This window comes from Ranitomeya variabilis, chromosome 6 (genome assembly GCF_051348905.1).
Source record: "Ranitomeya variabilis isolate aRanVar5 chromosome 6, aRanVar5.hap1, whole genome shotgun sequence".
In the NCBI taxonomy this organism is placed as follows: Eukaryota; Metazoa; Chordata; class Amphibia; order Anura; family Dendrobatidae; genus Ranitomeya; species Ranitomeya variabilis.
Genome location: NC_135237.1, coordinates 374,465,581 through 374,484,028, shown reverse-complemented (window position 1 = coordinate 374,484,028; position 18,448 = coordinate 374,465,581).

Below are 18,448 nucleotides of genomic sequence, written 5' to 3'. Positions count from 1 at the left end.
CATAACATTCTTAATGGCTTCAGAAAGACCTTCTCTGAAATTTGCAGCCAGGGCACACTCATTCCATTGAGTAAGCACCGACCATTTCTGAAATTTTTGACAATACACCTCAGCTTCATCCTGGCCCTGAGAAAGAGCCGGAAGGCCTTTTCTGCCTGGTTCTCAAAATTAGGTTCCTCATAAAGCAGTCCAAGCGCCAGAAAAAACGCATCCACATTCAGGAATGCAGGATCTCCTGGCACCAGAGAGAAGGCCCAATCTTGAGGGTCGCCACGTAACAAGGAGATAACAATTTTAACTTGCTGAGCGGAATCACCAGAGGAACGAGGTCTCAAAGATAGAAATAATTTACAATTATTCTTAAAATTCAGAAACCTAGATCTATCTCTAGAAAACAACTCAGGAATAGGTATTTTTGGCTCTGACATAGGGCTATGAACAACAAAATCCTGAATGCTTTGCACCCTTGCAGCAAGATGATCCACACTAGAAGTCAGACTCTGAATATCCATGTCTGCAGCTGAACACAAAACCACCCAGAGATTAAGGGGATGAGAGAAGCTGGACAGACTGCAGCAAAGATAGAGAGAAAAAAAAAATTGTACTCAGGGCTTCTCTTATCCCACTTCTGCGATGCATTAAACACTTTTTTGGCCTACTGTACTGTTATGATCCTAGTGGCTGAGGATCACAAAATGGACTGGCTAAGTTTATGAACATAGACACGAGCTCTAGGGAGGTGGTAACTGGACTGACCGCAAACCTGATCCTAACCAACACACTAAAGGAAGCCGGTGAACGTGCCTAAAATCCTGGACGTCTCGACGCAGCCTGAGAAACTATCTACTCCTGGAGGGAAAGTAAGACCTCACTTGCCTCAAGAGAAATCACCCCAAAGATATAGGAAGCCCCCAACAAATAATAACGGTGAGGTAAGGGGAAAACACAAACGTAGAAATGAAAACAGATTAAGCAAATGAGGCCCGCTAATACTAGATAGCAGAAGACAGATAGGGAACTGTGTGGTCAGTAAAAAACCCTATGCAAAATATCCACGCTGAGAATACAAGAACCCCCACACCAACTAACGGTGTGAGGGGAGAAACTCAGCCCCCTAGAGCTACCAGCAAGCAAGGAAATCACATATTAGCAAGCTGGACAAGAAAACAAAAATAAACCAAGAAACATATGACCACTGATGGTCAAAAAATGAACCAAGCAAAACTTAGCTTCTCTTGAAGAGACTGATAACGAAGGACTGCAGGAGAGCTCCAAAATAGCACTGAAGACATTGACAGCAGGCAACAACTGAGAGTCCAGGTGAACTAAATAGGAAACCAGCTAAGAGATAACGAGACAGCTGATCCTGCCTCAGACCTGCAGAATGACACAAAGAACCACCAGAGGGAGCCCAAAGACAGCACTCACACAGTACCAGTTGTGACCACAAGAGGGAGCCCAAAAACAGAGTTCACAACACCTTGTGCAGCAGTGCTTCAAGATCCGGATAGTCCCTCAAAAAACTCTGCATGACCAAGTTAAGCACATGTGCAAGACATGGGATGTGAGTGAGGTTGCCTAGGGCCAGAGCTGCCACCAGATTTCGGCCATTGTCACACACTACCATGCCTGGCTGGAGATTTGCTGGCACAAACCACACGTCGCTCTCCTGCTTGATGGCATTCCAGAGCTCTTGCGCTGTGTGGCTTCGATTCCCCAAAGAAATTAATTTCAATATGGCCTGTTGATGTTTGGCCACAGCTGCGCTCATATCTGTCGTTACAGGTCCACGGGTCCATGTTGAGGTGGACTGTGACAGCTCCTGCAGCGCTGATTCAGAGGAACTTGAGTATGAGGAGGAGCCAATGTGTACAGACTGGATTCCTGCAATCCTTGGAGTTGGCAGAACACATACTGCGCCAATCTCATGATCTGTACCCGGCTCCACAACATTTACCCAATGGGCAGTGAGGGAAAGGTATCGACCCTGTCCATGGAGACTGGTCCACGCATTGGTGGTGAGGTGGACCATGCTACTGACGGCGTTCAGTAGCGCTTGTTTTATGTTTCCCTCCACATGCTTTTGCAGGGCAGGGACGGCTTGCCTGCTGAAATAAAAGCAGCTGGGCACTTTGTATTGTGGGACTGCCAATGCCATCAAGTTACGGAAAGTGTCAGTCTCCACCAGCCTGAATGACAGCATTTCAAGGCACAGTAGTTTTGCAATGCCAGCATTCAGAACCTGTGCTCGGGGTGGTTTGCCGAGAATGGCCGCATTTTCTCCCATGGCTGTGCTACCGATGGCTATAGACTGGGCTGGGAGTGTGAGGATTACTGGGAACATGGTGCTGTGGGTGGAATTACACTGTGTCTCTGGACAACAGTGCCATAGGTTCTTCCATGGCAATCCTGTGAAGAAGATGAACCAGCTGTGTGTGAGCTAAAGGAAGAGGCTACAACATGAGCTGAAGAGGTGGTAGGTGCCGCTGTAGGTTGGCCTAGGTCTTCTGTGTGTTTTTGTAACTTCACCACGTGCTTGGTCTGCACATGTTTCCACATATTTGTGGTATTGAGGTTGCTGACACTTTACCCTCTTTTGACTTTCTGATTACACAGCTTGCATTTGACAAAGCAAATGTCATCTGCAACTGTGTCAAAAAAAAACCAGGCACTGCAAGTCTTGGGAGCGCCCGTTTTGGCTTTTGGAAGAGCCATGCTCATAATGGGTGCCAAAGTGGAGGCTACAGGCAATGCAGTCTTCCCCCTCCCTCTCCCTCCTTTTTGGGCCATTTGGGGATTCTCTTCCTCAGAGCTGCTCCCACGACATTCCTGTACCTCACGCCATGATGGGTTAAGGACCTCATCATCTACACTACCCTCTTCCAACAAATGGTTCTCCTGGGTAGTCTTGGCAGCACAGTATGCACCAGAAAGTGGCACCTGAGTCTCATCATCAGATGCATACTAAGGTGTTGTGAATTCCGTTCTCGGGCTCCCTCCTGTGGTCATGAGTGGTACTGTGTGAGTTTGTTCTTGGGCTCCCTCTGGTGGCCTTTAGCAATATGGCTGGGCTCAGCTGCTTCATTTCCTTCTATGCTGGGCCTATTTAACTCACCTGGACCTTCATTTGTTGCCTGCTGTCGGTGTATTCAGTCCTGTTTCTGAGAGCTCCTGAATATTCCTTGTGACCAGTTTCCTGCTGGAGAAGTTAAGTTTGTTTGTTCTTTTTGCTCATTATTTCCTTGAAAACGTTTCTCTGTATATGATGAGTTCAGTCCAGCTTGCTTATATGTGATTTTTCGCTTGCTGGTTAGTTCTGGGGTGCAGAGTGCGCCCCTCACATCGTGAGTCGGTGTGGGGGTTCTTGTATTCTCTTTTATTTTTGATAGTTTTTGTACTGACCGCACAGACTCCTATCTATTTTCAGTCTATCTAGTGTTAGCGGGCCTCATTTGCTGAACCTGTTTCATTTCTACGTTTGTCTTTTCCCCTTAACTCACCGTCATTATTTGTGGGGGGCTGACTATAACTTTGGGGTTATTTCTCTGAGGCAAGTGAGGTCTTTGCTTTCTCTCTAGGGGTAGTCAGTTTCTCAGGCTGTGAATGAGGCGTCAAGGATTTTAGGAACGCTCCACAGCTGCCTTTAGTGTTTGTGGATAGGATCAGGATTGCGGTCAGTATAGCTTCCACATCCCCAGAACTTGTCCTTATTCTGGTCATATGTGTCAGGTCCGTTTTGAGATCCTACCACCGGATCATAACACTAAGGTGTGCTGACCGCAGGCACTGGCCCACCCGCCTCTTCAGATTCAGAGAGACAAAGCTGTTGGGCATCACTGCATACTGCCTCTTCTTGAGTTTCTCAAAGTCTGCTTGGCTGGCCCCCTCTTTCCAAGCCAAGAGATTCAGAGAACAGAAGTAGATAGCTCCTGTCCTGTGCTCTCTGACTGCCTGGGCAATTTGGTAGGTGGTGAAGAGACAGATGGGTGCTCTTCAGTGCTCTGTGCCTGAGAGGATGTGGCACTAATTTAAATTGATGCGTTAGCTGCCATCCATCCGGCAACGGCTTCAATTTGTTCGTCCCGCAGCAGTGGGGTACGGCGAGCTCCTACAAAGCTGCGCATGAAGGACTGTTCCCTGCTAAAACTGGGGGATGATGAGTCACCAGTGCCCGCAGCAGGCAAAGAATCCCCACGTCCTCTCCCTGCAGAAACTCCATGCCCACGACCATGTGCCTTACTCCCTGCCTTCTTCATCTTGGTAGACTGATAAAGATAGGTAGAAAAGTACTAAGGGCTTAGTGTGCTTATTCCTGAACAGCTGCTAACAGGTATAAGAAACACAAATTTTATAAAGTGTGGACTGGACTTTAATATGAGCTAATGTGGCCTACACAACTGTAACGTGGATTGTTTGGTGAACTTTATTATCTTTTTGTTTTTTTCACAAAAAGACCCTGGATGTGCCCAAAGATGTAAAACCGATCGTATCACAAACTTTTTGAAGCAATTACAATGCAGGAAGGTAACCTACAATGCAATAGATTAGACTCCAAAAAATAGGCTAATACTAATCTGGCTGGGGCTGCAGGGCACAAGGCTGCAGAAAGGCTCCTCTATGTACTCCTATATAGTGTTTTTCCGCAATCTAGCAAGATACAGATGGAAACCCACTAATAGGATAAATCTGAAAAAATGTGAGGCAGGCAGCACTAATAGAAAAAAGGACAATGAACAGTATGAGGCAGTGACGCACACTGAGCTGACTACAACCAGCTGTGGCGGCAGAACAGCCTACAGAGTGAGCTGCACTCACACAGAGACCTTACAGACAGCCGTGAACAGTGCTGCAAAGCCAAAAAAGCTCCTCTATGTATTCCTATATAGTGTTTTTCCACAATCTAACAGGATACGGATGGAAACCCTATGATAGGATAAATCTGAAAAAATGTGCAGCAGGCAGCACTGTTGTGAATTCTGCTCTTGGGCTCCCTCCGGTGGTTGTTGGTGGTAGTGCAGTTGTCTCTGGGTTGTAATCTAGGGCAGGTGTTTCTGCTGATTGCAGCTCTGTTAGGTATTTAGCTGTGCAGGATCCATGATTCCCTGCCAGTTGTCCATTGTACTTGGAGGTGTTTCATCTCTGTCTGGTTTCTCCTGCTCTGCTGCCAATCCAGCTAAAGATAAGTTCTGATTTTTTGTCTCTGTTGCACACATGCTGTGTGCTTTTCAGTTCAGTTCAATTCATTGTGTTTTTGTCCGGCTTAGACTGTGTTAGGATATTTTTCAGTCATGTTGGATTCTCAGGAGATGCAGATGTACATCCCATGTCTTTAGTTAGATGTGGTGTTTGTATTCTCTGCTGTGGATTTTTGTAGGGTTTTAATACTGACCGCTTAGTACTCTGTCCTATCCTATTCTATTTAGCTAGAGGTGCCTCTTTTGCTAAATCCTGTCTTCTGCCTGTGTGTGTCTTTTACTCTTATATTCACAGTCAATATTTGTGGGGGTCTGCCTATCCTTTGGGGTTTCTGCTCTGAGGCAAGATAGAATTCCCATTTCCATCTATAGGGGTATTTAGTCCTCCGGCTGTGTCGAGGTGTCTAGGATGTGTTAGGTACACCCCACGGCTACTTCTTGTTGCGGTGTTAGTTTAGGGTTGCGGTCAGAATAGGTTCCACTTACTCAAGAGAACGTCTCATGCTGCTCCAGGGTCACCGGATCATAACAGTACAACTGGCCAACAATGAGTTAAATGCATCTCAGAAGAAGGGAAGAAAGGTGTGGAGCTATTTTTTTTTCTGTAGTCTGTTTTGTCTTTTCTTCCCTCTTTTCCTCTGGGTGACTGAGGAGTTTTGTGCTAGCATGGATGCCCAGGGATTAGTTTCTCTTGTAGATCAGCTTGCTGCTAGGGTACAAGTTATTTCTGATTATATTGTTCAAACTCCGGTTTTAGAGCCTAGGATTCTTACGCCTGATTTGTTATTTGGGGACAGGTCCAAATTTTTGAGTTTCAAAAACAACTGTAAACTGTTTTTTGCTCTGAAGCCTCGTTCCTCTGGTGATCCCATTCAGCAGGTTAAAATTGTCATCTCCCTGCTGCGTGGCGATCCTCAGGATTGGGCATTTTCCCTGGAAGCTGGGAATCCGGCCTTGTTTAATGTAGACGTCTTTTTCCAGGCTCTGTGGTTATTATATGATGAACCAAATTCTGTGGATCATGTGGAAAAGACCTTGTTGGCCCTGTCACAGGGTCAAGAAGCAGCAGAATTGTTTTGTCAGAAATTTAGAAAATGGTCTGTGCTGACTAAATGGAATGAGGATGCTTTGGCGGCAATTTTCAGAAAGGGTCTTTCTGAATCTGTTAAGGACATTATGGTGGGGTTTCCCATGCCTGTTGGTCTTAGTGATTCTATGTCGCTGGCCATTTAGATTGATCGGCACTTGCGGGAGAGCAGATCTGTGCACACTGTGGCGTTGTCCTCTGAGCAGATACCTGAACCTATGCAGTGTGACAGGATTCTGTCTAGAGCAGAAAAACAAGGATTCAGACGTCAGAATAGGTTGTGTTTTTACTGTGGCGATCCTTCTCATGTCATTTCAGTCTGCCCTAAGCGTACAAAGAGAATCGCTAGTTCAGTTACCATCGGTACTGTACAGCCTAAATTTCTGTTATCTGTGACCTTGATCTGCTCATTGTCGTCATTTTCTGTCATGGCGTTTGTGGATTCAGGCGCCGCTTTAAACTTAATGGACTTTGAATTTGCCAAGCGTTGTGGTTTCCCCTTGCAGTCTTTGTAGAACCCTATTCCTTTAAGGGGCATTGATGCTACACCTTTGGCTAAAAATAAACCTCAGTTTTGGACACAGGTGACCATGTGCATGGCACTGGCCCATCAGGAAGATTGTCATTTTCTGGTGTTGCATAATTTGCATGATGCTATTGTGCTGGGTTTTCCATGGTTGCAGGTACATAATCCGGTGTTGGATTGGAAATCTATGTCTGTGACTAGTTGGGGTTGTCAGGGGATTCATATTGACGTTCCTTTGATGTCAATCTCCTCTTCCTCCTCTTCTCAAGTTCCAGAGGTGTTGTCTGATTTTCAGGATGTATTCGATGAGCCCAAGTCCAGTTCCCTTCCACCGCATAGGGACCGAGATTGTGCTATTGACTTGATTCCAGGCTGTAAGTTTCCAAAGGGCCGACTTTTCAACCTGTCTGTGCCTGAACATACCGCCATGCGGAGTTATGTTAAGGAGTCTTTGGAGAAAGGGCATATTCGGGCATCTTCTTCACCATTGGGAGCGGGATTTTTTTTGGTTGCTAAGAAGGATGGCTCCTTGAGACCCTGTATTGATTATCGCCTCTTGAATAAGATCACGGTCAAGTTTCAATACCCCTTGCCTTTGCTTTCTGATTTGTTTGCTAGGATTAAGGGGGCTAGTTGGTTTACAACGATTGACCTTCGAGGGGCATATAATCTGGTTCGTATTAAGCAGGGTGATGAATGGAAAACTGCGTTTAATACGCCCGAAGGCCATTTTGAATATCTTGTGATGCCATTCGGGCTCTCTAATGCTCCATCTGTTTTTCAGTCCTTCATGCATGATATCTTCCGGAGTTATCTTGATAAATTCATGATTGTATATTTGGATGACATTTTGATTTTTTCCGATGATTGGGAGTCTCATATGAAACAGGTCAGGATGGTATTTCAGATCCTTTGTGATAATGCTTTATTTGTGAAGGGGTCTAAGTGTCTCTTTGGAGTGCAGAAGGTTTCTTTTTTGGGCTTCATTTTTTCTCCCTCATCTATAGAGATGGATCCGGTTAAGGTTCAGGCCATTCATGACTGGATTCAGCACACTTCCGTGAAGAGCCTTCAGAAATTATTGGGGTTTGCTAATTTTTATCGCCGTTTCATTGCTAACTTCTCCAGGGTGGTTAAACCCCTGACTGATTTGACGAAGAAGGGCGCTGATGTGATGAATTGGTCCTCTGCGGCCGTCTCTACCTTTCAGGAGCTTAAACGCCGATTTACTTCGGCCCCGGTGTTGCGTCAGCCGGATGTTTCTCTTCCGTTTCAGGTTGAGGTTGACGCTTCTGAGATTGGGGCAGGGGCTGTTTTGTTGATACACAGCTGCAGCTTGGAAAACCAAACTGTTGCACAACTCTTGAGGAAAACAGTTAATATCAGCTTGAAGAGTGTAACCCAATATATATTAATACATAACTTTTAATAACCTCATTAAAATAGGACATAAGGGGTTATGCTGGGTGAAGGCGCAGATCCGCCGCTATGGATGGCGCTTAAGACGCCAGCTGTGTGGCGTGAAGACTGAAGTTCCCGGGGACCCCTTCAGGAACATAGAGGCTTTCTGCCTCTTTACTTTTGTCCCGGGTCACCCAGCTTTGGCCTGTCTGGCCTTGATACACCCACGTGCATGATTTTCCAGTTTGATAAAAAGGAATTTCTGATGAAGGTCTGATGTATGGACTGAAAACGTTTATTCTTTAACTGGATGCACAAATAAATGGAATAATCATCTTGCAAAAATAACCTTCTGAGTGCCAAGGGATTTTTGAGTATTCGTTCTCCAAGATGGATCATTTGGTGCCTTTGCCTAAATTGCCTTCCTCTTCTGATTTGGTTCCGTTGTTTTTTCAGAATGTGGTTCGTTTGCATGGTATTCCGGAGAATATTGTGTCCGACAGAGGTTCCCAGTTTGTTTCTAGGTTTTGGCGGGCCTTTTGCGCTAGGTTGGGCATTGATTTGTCTTTTTCTTCCGCATTTCATCCTCTGACAAATGGCCAAACCGAGCGAACTAATCAGACTTTGGAAACTTATTTGAGATGCTTTGTGTCTGCTGATCAGGATGATTGGGTGGCTTTCTTGCCATTGGCTGAGTTTGCCCTTAATAATCGGGCTAGTTCGGCTACCTTGGTTTCGCCCTTCTTTTGCAATTTTGGTTTTCATCCTCGTTTTTCTTCGGGGCAGGTTGAGCCTTCTGATTATCCTGGTGTGGATTCTGTCATTGACAGGTTGCAGCACATATGGGCTCATGTGGTGGACAATTTGGTGTTGTCTCAGGAGGAGGCTCAACGTTTTGCTAACCGTCGTCGGCGTGTTGGTTCCCGGCTTCGGGTTGGGGATTTGGTCTGGTTGTCTTCCCGTCATGTTGAAGGTTTCTTCCCCTAAGTTTAAGCCTCGGTTTATTGGTCCTTATAGGATTTCTGAGATTATCAATCCGGTGTCTTTTCGTTTTGCCCTTCCGGCCTCTTTTGCCATCCATAATGTTTTCCATAGATCTTTATTGCGGAAATATGTGGTGCCCGTTGTTCCCTCTGTTGATCCTCCTGCCCCTGTGTTGGTTGATGGGGAGTTGGAGTATGTGGTTGAGAAGATTTTGGATTCTCGTTTTTCGAGGCGGAAGCTTCAATATCTGGTCAAATGGAAGGGTTATGGCCAGGAGGATAATTCTTGGGTTTTTGCCTCTGATGTCCATGCTGCTGATTTGGTCCGTGCCTTTCATCTGGCTCGTCCTGATTGGCCTGGGGACTCTGGTGAGGGTTCAGTGACCCCTCTTCAAGGGGGGGTACTGTTGTGAATTCTGATCTTGGGCTCCCTCCGGTGGTTGTTGGTGGTAGTGCAGTTGTCTCTGGGTTGTAATCTAGGGCAGGTGTTTCTGCTGATTGCAGCTCTGTTAGGTATTTAGCTGTGCAGGATCCATGATTCCCTGCCAGTTGTCCATTGCACTTGGAGGTGTTTCATCTCTGTCTGGTTTCTCCTGCTCTGCTGCCAATCCAGCTAAAGATAAGTTCTGATTTTTTGTCTCTGTTGCACACATGCTGTGTGCTTTTCAGTTCAGTTCAATTCATTGTGTTTTTGTCCAGCTTAGACTGTGTTAGGATTAGTGTTGAGCATTCCGATACTGCAAGTATCGGGTATCGGCCGATACTTGCTGTATCGGAATTCCGATACCGAGATCCGATATTTTTGTGGTATCGGGTATCGGTATCGAAACAACATTAATGTAAAAATGTGTAAAAGAAAGAATTAAAATAAAAAATATTGCTATACTCACCTCTCCGACGCAGCCTGCACCTTACCGAGGGAAGCGGCAGCGTTCTTTGTTTAAAATTCGTGCTTTTCTTTCCTTTACTGAAGTCCCGGCTTGTGATTGGTCGCGTGCCGACCATGTGGCCGGGACGCAACCAATCACAGCAAGCCGTGACGTAATTTCAGGTCCTTCAGGATTTTAAAATTACGTTCCGGCGTTGTGATTGGTTGCGTCGCAGTCACATGGGCAACGCAACCAATCACAGCAAGCCGTGACGTAATTTCAGGTCCTTAAGGATTTTAAAATTATGTCCCGGCTTGTGATTGGTTGCGGCGCGGTCAACCAATCACAAGCCGGGAGGCTGGACACGCGCACATTTTAAAATGGGCGCGTGTCCAGCCTCCCGTGACGTCCCGGCTTGTGATTGGTTGCGGCGCGGTCAACCAATCACAAGCCGGGAAGCCATTTTAAAATGCGCGCGTGTCCAGCCTCCCGGCTTGTGATTGGTTGACCGCGATGCAACCAATCACAAGCCGGGACGTCACGGGAGGTTGGACAAGCGCTCATTTTAAAATGCGCGCGTGTCCAGCCTCCCGGCTTGTGATTGGTTGATCGCGACGCAACCAATCACAAGCCGGGACGTCACGGGAGGCTGGACACGCGCCCATTTTAAAATGCGCGCGTGTCCAGCCTCCCGTGACGTCACGGCTTGTGATTGGTTGCGTCTCCCATGTGACTGCGACGCAACCAATCACAAAGCCGGGACGTAATTTTAAAATCCTTAAGGACCTGAAATTACGTCACGGCTTGCTGTGATTGGTTGCGTTGCCCATGTGACTGCGACGCAACCAATCACAACGCCGGAACGTAATTTTAAAATCCTGAAGGACCTGAAATTACGTCACGGCTTGCTGTGATTGGTTGCGTCCCGGCCACATGGGCGGCATGCGACCAATCACAAGCCGGGACTTCAGTAAAGGAAAGAAAAGCGCGAATTTTAAACAAAGAACGCTGCCGCTTCCCTCGGTAAGGTGCAGGCTGCGTCGGAGAGGTGAGTATAGCAATATTTTTTATTTTAATTCTTTCTTTTACACATTAATATGGTTCCCAGGGCCTGAAGGAGAGTTTCCTCTCCTTCAGACCCTGGGAACCATCAGGAATACCGTCCGATACATGAGTCCCATTGACTTGTATTGGTATCAGGTATCGGTATCGGATTGGATCCGATACTTTGCCGGTATCGGCCGATACTTTCCGATACCGATACTTTCAAGTATTGGACGGTATCGCTCAACACTAGTTAGGATATTTTTCAGTCATGTTGGATTCTCAGGAGATGCAGATGTACATCCTATGTCTTTAGTTAGATGTGATGTTTGTATTCTCTGCTGTGGATTTTTGTAGGGTTTTAATACTGACCGCTTAGTACTCTGTCCTATCCTAATCTATTTAGCTAGAGGTGCCTCTTTTGCTAAATCCTGTCTTCTGCCTGTGGGTGTCTTTTACTCTTATATTCACAGTCAATATTTGTGGGGGGCTGCCTATCCTTTGGGGTTTCTGCTCTGAGGCAAGATAGAATTCCCATTTCCATCTTTAGGGGTATTTAGTCCTCCGGCTGTGTCGAGGTGTCTAGGATGTGTTAGGTACACCCCACGGCTACTTCTAGTTGCAGTGTTAGTTTAGGGTTGCGGTCAGTATAGGTTCCACTTACTCCAGAGAACGTCTCATGCTGCTCCAGGGTCACCGGATCATAACACAGCACTAATTGAAAAAAGGACAATGGAACAGTATGAGGCCATGACGCACGCTGAGCTGACTACAACCAGCTGTGGCTGCAGAAGAGGCTACAGCGTGAGCTGCACTCACACACAGACCTTGCAGACAGCCGAGAATGGCACTGCAAGGCCAAAACAAGCTTCTCTACCTACTCCTATATAGTGTTTTTCCACAATCTAGCAGGATAGGAATGGAAACCCACTAATAGGATAAGTTAGAAAAAATGTGCAGCAGGCAGCACTAATTGAAAAAAGGACAATGGAACAGTATGAGGCAGTGACGCATGCTGAGCTGACTACAACCGGCTGTGGCTGCAGAACAGGCTACAGCGTGAGCTGCACTCACACACAGACCTTGCAGACAGCCGTGAACAGCGCTGCAAGGCAAAAACAAGGTTCTCACACAGCGGTTGCTAAATTAGCCTGGGTAATGCACAATGAAGCAAATCGCTATCTCAAACTATCCCTCAGTCAGAACAGCAGCGCCCTGTCCCTAACTGAATTCACAGCAGAGTAAACCCAAAATGGCGACAGCGGCTTTTATAGTGCATCATGACATAATTTCAGCAGCCAATCACAGCCATGCCCTTACTTACATGCCTAACATGCAAAACAGGATGTGCCCACACTTCTTAAGATTCCTCATTGGCTGAATTAAATCAAACTGGCTCATTGCACTATGGGAACTTCCGATTCTGGTATTCGATATACTGAAAGTATCGGAACTCAGTATTGGAATTCCGATACCGCGAATATCGGCCGATACCCAATATTTGCAGTATCGGAATGCTCAAAACTAGTTATTACAGAAGGAGGGAAGGACAGTCTCTTGACTTCAATGAAACCTTAATGCCACCTCAGGAAGATAAGCCAGATCAGGTCTTAACACAACTCTATCCTCATATATTTGTGTATAAGGAGGGTTTATAGAATAGGTCTGTAAGCTCTGATGTTAGAGCCACTAATATGATCATTTTTAGTTTAATATATTTTGCCAATAACTCCTGTACTGTTTCAAATGGCTCTTTGGTCAAAGCATTTAGTACCAGGTTCAGATTCCATGGGGGACCTTCCGGATTGGGACTGGTCTTGATCTATTGCAGGATTTTATGAACCTTGCCACCCAAGTATTAGCCACAAGGTTACAATTATATAATGTACACAAAACGGACACCTGGACCCTAAGGGTACTAGTAGCCAACCCCAGTTCAATCCCTGACTTAAGGAACTCTAGGATAGGATGAATTGGAGGCTTTAGGCCTAAAGGCTTTCCTAAAAATTCCAAGAATTTTCTCCATGTCATACCATAGATTCTTGTTGCTAAGTTTCCTACTTTTTAGCAAGGTGCAAACTAGCCCCGGTGAAAAACCCCTGCTGCTCAGTATTGCCCTTTCAAATTCCACACTGCAAGATGGAATCTCTTTACTTGGGTGCGGAATATTGGCTCCTGTATAAGAAGGTCCCGGGATCTCTGGCAGGATCCATGCATCTGATAGAGACATTATCCTTAACAGAGAAAACCAAGGCATTTTTGGCCAAAAGGGGGCAATCATAATCACTCTCGCTACTGTAAGAAAGCCATAAGCAATCCTAAAGTCCCAGGGAATCTGGAGAGAGTCTACTGCGAATGGGTGTTCCCTGGAGTTCAGAAAACAGAACTTTTTTACCTTCCTGTTGTGTTTGTCAGCAAACTGATCTGTTTCCAGCAACCCCCATATCTCCTGGAACACTCGGGGCTTTAGGGCCCTTTCCCCCTTTTTTAGTGAGTTGCAGCTTAGAAAGTCTGCCTTGACATTCTCTGCTCCCTTTAAGTGTAGTGCCGTAAAAGACAAAATATGTTGTTCTGCCATCTGGAGGATGTTGTTTGCTGCTACCATTAGGGAGTGGGACCTTGTTCCCTCTGGTGAATGATGTATGTTACTGTGGCCTTGTTGTCTGACATAATGTGGACATGGTGACCCAGATGGAGAGGGAGAAAGCTTTCTAGATCCATTTCTACCTCCCACAATTCTTTTACATTCAATGATGTTTCCAGTTTCAGAGGTGCCTAAGTTCCTTGAATTGTCTGACCTCTCAGGTGTGCTCCCCAACCTGAGATGCTCGCGTGTTTCATAATTATGCCGCTTACTGGCCTTATCCATGGGACTCCTGATGTCAAGTTTGCCCTGTCTGACTGTCTGTCCACCATATGACGGAGTTCATGACCTCTGAAGAAAGATCTACCCTCCCTTCTAAATGCTGTTTTAGCGATCTCTGTGCCAACAGTATCTCAAATACAGCTGCCTGTTATGGAATTGGGCCCATTTGACTGCTGGGATATTTTCCCAGGCTCGAGTTCATATGAGTTCATCCTGCAGAGGGCGCCTCACTGCGACTCAAGGTAACTACAGTACATTCCCCTGCATTCCATTCATTCACCAAGTTTTACAGTCAGGAGCACAGCTGCATTAGCAGAGCTCCTGGGTGTAAAATGATTTAACCCCTTCAGATGGATTTACAGCGTGGGCCAAGACTGAACGACGGAAGGTATGTAATATTGTTGTTTGGTTTTTTTAACTTTATTTCAGGTGACAAGGGTCTTCAGGTGGATTAAGAGTATAATAAAATATTAAAACACAATGTGTCTTTATTTCATTAAAATCATTTTTAATAATGTGTGTGTGTTTTATTAACCATTTCGTACTATTGGATTAATAATGGATAGGTATCAGAACTGACGTCTCTCCATTATTAACCTGGTTTAATGTCACCTTAAAATAGCAAGGTGACATTAACCCTTCATTACCCCATATCCCACCACTACAGGCGAGTGGGAAGAGAGAGGCTAAGTGCCAGAATAGGCGTATCTTACAGATGTGCCTTTTCTGGGGTGGCTGGGGGCAGATGTTTTTAGCCAGGGGGAGCCAATAACCATGGTCCCTCTCTAGGCTATTAATATCTGCCCTCAGTCACTGGCTTTCCCACTCTGGTGGAGAAAATTGCGCGGGAGCCCACGCCAATTTTTTCCGGGATTTAACCCTTTAATTTAATAGCTAGAGGCACCAAATTTTACTCAGAGACACTTCTTACATTAGTAAAGATGAATATGTAATAAAAGAAGGGATATGAGATGGTTTACTGTGTGTAAACCATGTCTCATTTCCTATCGGGTTTGTGAAGGAGATAGGAAAAGCCAGCAATTGTATTACCGGCTTTTCTGCTATCTAGCGCTGAATTGCCAGCTTTTCTATGGAACACCGGTTGGTCCATGTGTAATCCGTAATTTTCTTGCCCCCATAGACTTTCATTGGTGGATTTTTTGTGCAATACACTGACAAACGCAGCATGCTGCGATTTTCTACGCCGTAACATACCGTATATTACGGATGCGTAATATACGGCAGATAGGAGCTGCCCCATAGAGAATCATTGGGCCATGTGCAATGTGTATTTTCTGGACGTATTTTCTGCACTCATACATCCGTAAAACTCGCTAGTGTGACGCCGGCCTTATTCTATCCTGTGTGATACTGTCTGCTGAGCCGTGTATCTAATGCTATCCTGTGTGATACAGTCTGCTGAGCCGTGTATATAATCCTATCCTGTGTGATACTGCCTGCTGAGCCGTGTATCTAATCCTATTCTGTGTGATACTGTCTGCTGAGAAGTGTACCTAATCCTATCCTGTGTGACACTGTCTGCTGAGCCATGTATCTAATCCTATCCTGTATGATACTGTCTGATGAGCAGTGTATCTAATCCTGTCCTGTGTAATAATTCTGCTGAGCCGTGTATCTAATCCTATCCTGTGTGATACAGTCTGCTGTGCTATGTATCTAATCCTATCCTGTGTGATACTGTCTGCTGAGCTGGGTATCTAATCCTATCCTGTGTTACTGACTGCTGAGCTGTGTATCTAATCTTATCCTGTGTGATACTGTTTGCTGAGCAATGTATCTAATCCTATCCTGTACAATACTTCTGCTGAGCTGTGTATCTAATGCTATCCTGTGTGATGCAGTCTGCTGAGCCATGTATCTAATCCTATCTGGTGTGATACTGTCTGCTGAGCCGTGTATCTAATTCTCTCCTGTGTGATGCAGTCTGCTAAGCTGTGTATCTAATCCTATCCTGTGTGACACTGTCTGCTGAGCCGTGTACCCAATCCTATCCTGTGTTATACTGTCTGCTGAGACATGTATCTAATCCTATCCTGTGCAATACTGTATGCTGAGCTGTGTATCTAATCCTATCCTGTGTGTTACTGTCTGCTGAACCGTGTATCTAATTCTATCCTGTGCGATACAATCTGCTGAGCCATGTATTTAATCCTATCCTGTGAGATACTGTCTGCTGAGCTGTGTATTTAATCCTATCCTGTGTGTTACTGTCTGCTGAACTGTGTATCTAATCCTATCCTGTGCGATACAGTCTGCTGAGCCATGTATTTAATCCTCTCCTCTGTGTTATTGTCTGCTGAGCATGTATCTAATCATCTCCTGTGTGTTATTGTCTGCTGAGCCGTGTATCTAATCCTGTATCTAATCATATCCTGTGTGATACTGACTGCTGACCTGTGTATCTAATCCTAACCTGTGTGATACTGACTACTGAACCGTGTATCAAATCCTATCCTGTGTGATACTGTGTGCTGAGCCATGTATCTACTCCTATCCTGTATGATACTGTCTGCTGAGCTGGGTATCTAATCCTATCCTGTGTTACTGACTGCTGAGCTGTGTATCTAATCTTATCCTGTGTGATACTGTTTGCTGAGCCATGTATCTAATCGTATTGTGTTTGATACTGGGCTGTGTATTTAATCCCATCCTGTGTGATACAGTCTGCTGAGCCATGTATCTAATCCTATCCTGTGTGATTCTGTCTGCTGAGTTGTGTATCTAATCCGCTCATGTGTGATGCAGTCGGCAAGCTGTGCATCTAATCCTATCCTGTGTGACACTGTCTGCTGAGCCGTGTACCTAATCCTATCCTGTGTTATACTCTCTGCTGAGCCATGTATCTAACCTTATCCTGTGTGATACAGTCTGCTGAGCCGTGGTTCTACTCCTATCCTGTCTGATACTGTCTGCTGAGCCATGTATCTAATCCTATCCTGTGTGTTACCGTCTGCTGAACCGTGTATCTAATCCTATCCTGTGTGTTATTGTCTGCTGAGCCATGTATCTAATCCTAACCTGTGTGATACTGACTGCTGAACCATGTATCTAATCCTATTCTGTGTTACTGACTGCTGAGCTGTGTATCTACTCCTATCCTGTGTTACTGACTACTGAGCTGTGTATCTAATCCCATCCTGTGTGATACAGTCTGCTGAGCAGTGTATCTAATCCTATCTTGTGTGATACTTGGCTCCCCCTGCAGTCTGTGACAGAGGGTGGTCTGTGTTGGCACGGTAATAAATTATGTTATTTCCAGCCTTACAGAAGGACGGTAACACAATAGAAATGATAAGAATAATAGGCCTCAGTTAGGCTACTTTCACACTTCCGTCTTTTATCCTACATCGCAATCCGTCGTTATGGGCCAAAAACGGCTCCTTCAAATGTGTTTGCAGGATTCGTTTTTTGCCCATAGACTTTTATTAGCAACGGATCGTGAGGAATGGGCACACATCGCATCTGTCGTGCGACGGATCCGTTGTGTTTTGGCGGACGCGACGCACAAAAAAAGTTCAGTGTAACTTTTTTGTGCGATGTGTCCGCCATTTCCGACCGCGCATTCGCGGCCGAAACTCCGCCCCCTCCTCCCCACTTATCACAATGGGCAGTGGATGCATTGTAAAACTGCATCCGCTGCCCACATTGTGCTAAATTAGCACAACGTCCATCGGTACATCGGGCCGAGGGTTTGTGACAGTCCGTACCAACGGAAGTGTGAAAGTAGCCTCACCACAACTGTCTACAAGGAAAACTGTTGCTCATAGCAACCAATCACAGATCAGCTTCTTATAAGCAGCTATGGTGAAATGAAAGATGCTTAGTGATTGGTTCCTATGTGGAATGGGGGTGACTGATACACACACACGCATGCTTAGTGATTGGTTGCCGATACATACACACACACACATACACATACATACACATATATATATATATATATATATATATATATATATATATATATATATATATATATGTGTGTGTTCTGTATGTATATATATATAGTGAGAGAGAGAGAGGAAGGAATGCAAAAACAAGACAAAGCCAATAAATTGTTTGTTTTTATATTAAACTCTTTAGCTTATATAGGGGATTTAACCCATTCCGATGTTGAGCGTAATGGTACGTGTTATGGACCTGGTGGTTAGGTGCACCTGGAATGACCTGATAGTTAAACTAGACGACAGGACAAGCTCTGGTAAGTGGGAACTCTGCTGACCGCAAATCCTAATCCTATATCACACACACTAGAAATAGCTGTGGAGCGTACCTAACTCTCCCTAGACGCCTCTTCACAGCCTAAGAGCTAACTACCCCTAAAGATAGGAAATAAAGCCTTACCTTGCCTCAGAGAAATTCCCCAAAGGTAAAGGCAGCCTCCCACATATATTAACTGTGAGTTAAGAGGAAAGTCACAAACACAGGGATGAAAAAGGTTTCAGCAAAGGAGGCC